At 46.4% G+C, this 5,921-nt stretch overlaps 1 protein-coding gene and 1 pseudogene across 2 annotated transcripts in view; both read right to left on the reverse strand.

Moving 5' to 3' along the window:
- Gfpt1 (glutamine--fructose-6-phosphate transaminase 1) overlaps positions 1–5,921 on the reverse strand; it is a 66,597-nt gene that overhangs the window by 15,967 nt on the left and 44,709 nt on the right. The gene's annotated exons all lie outside the window — the stretch shown is intronic.
- Positions 945–2,709, reverse strand: LOC104852231 (annotated as a pseudogene).

The following is a 5,921-nucleotide window of genomic DNA, read 5'->3' on the forward strand; positions in this document are numbered from 1 at the left end:
TATTCCAAATTTTTTTTTTTTTTTTTTTTTTTTGGTACTGGGAATTGAACTTGTGCATGTCAGGCAGATGCTGTGTCACTAAGCTACATATTCCCAGCCCTTCAAATTATTCTCTACCATAATCTTTTTTTTTTCTTTTCTTTCTTTTTAGTGGCACTGGGGATTAAACCCAGGGCCTCCCACATGCTAGGCAAATGCACTAGCACTAAGCTGCACCCCTCCTACCATAATCTTTCTTTTCAGGGAAGAGAATTATTGATAGAAGTGCAGCCAAGAAAGAATCTTTTCCACCATACTGCAAGAGCCCAGTGTTCTCAGTCAACCCACCCATCGACTTCCATAAACATGCTTTTTGGTGTGCTCAATATGCACCCAAGATTTCCCTTTCTCCTGATACCCTGTGCCACCAAAATCTCTGAATTCCCTGAATTCCAAGTATCACAGCCAGTGCCAGGAGTCAAACCTGAAGATAAAAAGAGAGATGCTCCCCTCTGCCACTACTAGGTTTCCTCTTTGCAATAATTATCATAATAATAACAATAATAAAAAATCCTGGTTCTACCATTCAGGAAAAGAATTATCCCTCCCTTTTCCAGTTCTGGGCCCATTTCCTCCTCAAGGGTGGGCCAATTGAGTGTGTCTAGGGGTGCTGTGGAGAGCACTTGGCAACTGCCCTTAGTAAGCATAGAAGGACAAGACGCAAATGAGAAGGTGCTTGCACAGAGTCCCAAGGGTTCTCTGGGAATGTGCCACTGACCTCAGAGCATCCCAGTGCTCACCTCAATTCGAGAAAGCACTGAGCCATGCTCCAGCCCTGACTGAGTCCCATGACAATGACGCTGCATCAGGGGAGGGCTCTTTTACAGTCTGTCAGAAATTTTGCTCACCATTTCCATATCTATGCTATAGCCAGATGCCTCTCACTAGAGCCCAGTCCATTCCAGTCAAGGTAAGAAACAATGTTCCTGATTCTCCTGTGTGATCCTGGTCACAAGAAGCAGGTTGCAGGCCATGAACTGCACGCTCAGGACACTGCTCATCTGCCCAGTGTAGACACCCATGAGCTCACTGCAGAAGCCATCTGCAGGTATGCTACAGTATGTGTTCCAGAAGTCCCAGTTGTGCACTGAATTGTCCATGAAGGCAAAGGCCACTAGGCCACTGTCAGGGCTGAAGGCGAGGTTGGTGATGCTGGCTGTGTGGCCTCTCAGCTCATTAAAAAAAGGTCCTGGAGAACAGGTCCCACAGTTTTAACTGATGGTCCTCGCCAGCAGATGCCAAGTACTTCCCATTGGGAGAGAAAGCCAGAGAGCACAGGGCCATGGTGGCCTGTGAAAAGCCTCACTGAGTTCCCCTGCTTGGCGCTCCACAGCAGGACATCTTGTCAGTCGACCCTGTGCCTAAGTAGTTAGAGTTAGGGTGGAATCTAACACAGTCCACATCTGACAGGTGCCCTGGGTATGTCCAATAGAAGGAACACAGCCTGGTGGTGCAGTCGCGGGACCCAACTGCAAAGTACAGGCTGTACAGGCTTGATGGCCAGGTCCCACACTGGGTAGGCATGTCCTTAGTACAGCAGTGTTGGCGAAACTCCATAGATCCCAGTACCAGATGGATATGTCCTCAGAACAAGAGAGCAACCCTGAGCTATCCACGAGGAAACGTGTGTTGCACACTTGTCCACAGTGTTCCCACAGGATCTTCATATCAGTGCCTGGGCTGTCCTCCTCATCTCCCTCTTCCTCCAGAGTATCACAAGTCAAGTGGATATGTGATGTGTCTACAAGGTGAGTCTCTGGTTTCAACTTCTTGGACCGCAGACTCGAGTTTTATACAGGATTTGTCAAACCCAGCAGCAAGTAGCTTGCTATTGGGGGCAATTTCTGCAGTGTTTAGCAGCTACTCAGTGTGGTAGGAGGCATAGAAGCAGATGGTGGTAAGAGAGGGGTGCCATCCTTGATGCATTTGATGCTCTCTTGTAAAACCTCCAATGCAGCCTCGTTCTGCAGAATAGGTCTGGGTACATCCGGGGGCTCCAGACCACTGCTCTCACTGCGGGAGGAGCCACCACTGGCATAGAGATGGTAATCTGTTCTCTTGGCAGGCTGCACATCCAGGTGGATATATAAGGTGAGGACACTGCACAGGGCAATGTTGTTGTCACTCTGGATGTAGCAGATCAGGCAGTTGTATCTATCTTTCTGGAGACGGGACAACGTACTTGTTATGTAGGAATGCATGAAGCTTGAAATTGGACAGGATGTCCTGTTTAGTCTGAGTGGTCTGCAGCTGCTCAATAACATCCTTCTGGCTTGCATTCTGCAGGAACATTCCATGGAAGGGGCTACAGAAACTTTCCACTGTGCTCTTTGGGCTACTCTGGACCAGGCTGAGATGGAGGTGGACAAACAATGGGTATAGGCAAGGCATAACTTAATGGCTGTACTGGGAATCAGAATCAGTAAAAAAAAATCCACAGTCATCCAAACTGAACTTTGTATTGCTGGGATTCTGCCTGGCAAGGGGCTGTAGACACTATGTTGGCACAACCAGATTCTGACTGAACTGTGAGGTTGGCTGCCATCTCCGGAGCAGTCTGAGACAGATGTAGACTCTGCTTCAGTGGGGGGCCATCCAAATCCACGTTCTGCCAGTGCTTGAGGGAGCAGACGCTGCCCTCTGGACATGCTCAGTGCACACCCATTTCATGACTGAACATTCTGCTCCCACCACTGCCACCCACTGCAGGGCCTCCGTCCACTGCTGCTAGCCAGGCCTCCGCACCCCTCACCCTGCCACACCCACAGCTCTGGGTGGTCTGATGATCTCCTGATGGAGGGGTGCACCGGCTAGGCCAGAGACACCAATGCCATGGCCAGGCACACTGCACTTGGCTCCACATCTATCTTTGACAACCATCTCTACTGCACCAGCATCACTCCCATGAAGACTGCAACATCCTCCTGATCCTCTCTTGTATTCTTGACCTCCTACACCAGTGGTGATGAAACTATGGCATGCATGCCACAGTGGGCATGAGGAGCTGTCTCTGTCAGCAGGTGAACCAAGCTGCCCCATCATCTCCTTAGCAGCAGAGCATCAGATAAGTCATTTTTCCTAAACTAAAACCTCAGTACTCAGGTTTAACTGCAGTGTTGGCACTCTGTGATAAATAAGTTTTGGGTTGCAGTTTGGGAACACATCTCTAAAAGGTTCCCAGTCACTGTCCTAGAGTCTGCCCTCCACACACAGGCACAGTGGTCTTGAAAAACATAAATCTGACCTTGAAACCCTCCAATGGACTCTATACTTTTTTTTTCCCCCTTTTCTGTCCCTAGTGTTTTATCTGGAAAAATTCTTATTCAACATTTATTCACTCACTTAACTAGCATTTCCTGAGCACCCAGTAGGTGAATGTCCTGGTCAGGCCCTGAGTAGCTACCAGGGCTCTAGACTCACACAGGTGAGGTTCTAGCTGTGGAGAAAGACATGTACATCCTAGTGGGCATGGTCTTCCTGTGCTTTCTCATCCTCCATAAGTTTGCTCTCTTCATCTCCCCATCCTTTTTCGTATTTAATTATACTATAAAGTCAAAGTATACATTTTACTTTTTATCTGTTTGAGAGATTTTATATTCTCATTTTAAAATTTCAACAGTAAGGGGAGCTTCTATTTTTAAGTCAGAAAAATAGAAAATAAAATGATAAAAAGTGTCACTGGCTTCCCAAATAACTTAGAATCCAATCCAAACTCCTTTTTATGTCTTTCAAGTCCTCCATGACCTGTTGCCTGCTTCACTCTGAATGAATCTCCCACTGCTTCCATTCACTCTGACTGTGCCATCCAGACCGGCTTTCTTGCTATTCCTGCACTACACTGCCTGGTGGCAAAACTCTACCCATAGACCTTACCATGCACTACAAAGGTTTGTTTGGGAAGAAAAGAAACAGTTCAAAGATGGATCAGGTTCATATACCATATAAAAATGACAGAATACCAGAGAGAATTGTACTGCATGCAGAAGAATGACAGGGAGGTTCCCAAAATTAATCCTAGCAAATTCCCTGGCAGCTGAGGGAATTCAGGTTAGGTAGGAATAGAAGAAGTCACCCAAGGTCTGAATTGATAACGCTTTTGAGAGGAGCCTAATTCTGTAAATGTACAGGCCATAACTTCCAGAAATAGCAAGTATGCCTGCAGGCAAGAATAGAGAGCACTTGGGAGCACCACTGAACACATGAAGACTACATGTCCAGACATGAAGGCTACATGTCCAGCTCCATGAGTAACTAGCAATATAAAATTGACAAGACATTCAAACTATAGTGCCATGATTGCCTCATCTTACAAACAAAAAAGTAACAGCTATCTTGTTTATATTATAAAACTGTTATGCACATAATTAGAGACAAAAAAGCTTTTTAAAACCATGAACTTCAAGGGCTGAAGGTATAGCTCACGTGAAAGATTCTAGTCTGATTTCCAGTATGTGGGCAGGAGGAGAACGGACACTATGAACTTTTCAATGTCTATCTCATTCTCTTCCTTATGAAACAATTATTTTTCCTTAACTATAATTCCATAAATACTCTATATGGTATTTCTGCTACTCTCCCAGGTCTTACAGCCCAATCACCTTCAACAATCCCCTGCTGTACATAGACAGATGTAAGTCCTGTTTTGTACTGTTCCTTTTCTCTCCTGGTCCTCACCTCCCTCTCCTTTCACTTTACCTCAGATAGAACAACATCCTAACTAACAGCTGAAGCTCAGCTTCTCACTCCTCCAGGGTACATAGGAGACTAGGACCCAGTTCTTCTCAGTACAGCTAGGATGGCCTCTGGTGCTCATACACCTTTGGGAGCTCTATCATGTCTATAAAAGGAGGTACCCTCCACCCATTCCCCCACAACAGAATGCATACCTTTTACTTCTTTCCTAGACATCTCTTTTTATTGCCCTTCAAGTATTAGATGTTAAAACAAACTATAAATGAGTCCACAAATCCTAATAGAGCAGCCATCGCTCAAGCACCGGGAAGGTAGACCGGCCCTGATCCACGGCAGGAAGGAGAACCACGCCTGCTCCCAACCCAGCCGCCATCGCTCAAGCGCCGGGAGGTAGGCGGGCCCCGATCCACTGTGGGAAGGAGAACCACACCTGCTCCCAACCCAGCAGCCATCGCTCAAGTGCCGGGAAGGTAGCCGCGTGGGCGCCGCACTCTCAGATCTCCTGACTGTGAAAGTCTTTGGACCCACTCTGCAAAGACAGAGGTGGTCATCAAGGGTATTTTTCTGAGTTCCCAACTTTGAAAATCTTTAAAGAAAGGGCGTGGGAAACCTGTAATAGAACGTTGTGGAGTTCAACCATTCAGAAGGATGAGGAACTCACTCTGGGCCTTGCAGCCCGAGGTCAGTCAGCGTCATGGGGTTCAGCAATCAGCTAACTAAGATCAGGGGTCTTGCATCCTCACTCTGTCTGAGCCATTAAATGGTAAATATACTATATTGAAAAGTTTGTTCACTGCAGACATGTTCTGGACTGCTTCTTGATTTCAATTTAATTCAAATGATTTAAGGGTGAGAGACTAGTGACTACCACAGGTGGTCAGTATCCAAGTTGTGCTTGATCTTAATGTGTTGCTCATTGTATCAGTTGGGGTAAAGCATTGCCGTTGATTTGATGAGAATGTCTGTGGGTCGTTAGAGACACAGCAGCTAGGGTGCAACTATATCAGGAAGATTTGGGTGATAATCCAGAGATTAAACCAAGGACAGTCCGACAACAAAAATTAAAATGAGAAAACACTTAAACAAGACACAAGGAGAGACTTCCAGTTCACCAATGGCAAACAGTAGGGCAAATGAGGATGAAAAGGCTGATAGTGAACCACCAGGACACCCTGAACTCAAAGCACAGG

This window comes from Fukomys damarensis, unplaced genomic scaffold (genome assembly GCF_012274545.1).
Source record: "Fukomys damarensis isolate Sample0158 unplaced genomic scaffold, DMR_v1.0_HiC HiC_scaffold_2, whole genome shotgun sequence".
Taxonomy (NCBI): Eukaryota; Metazoa; Chordata; class Mammalia; order Rodentia; family Bathyergidae; genus Fukomys; species Fukomys damarensis.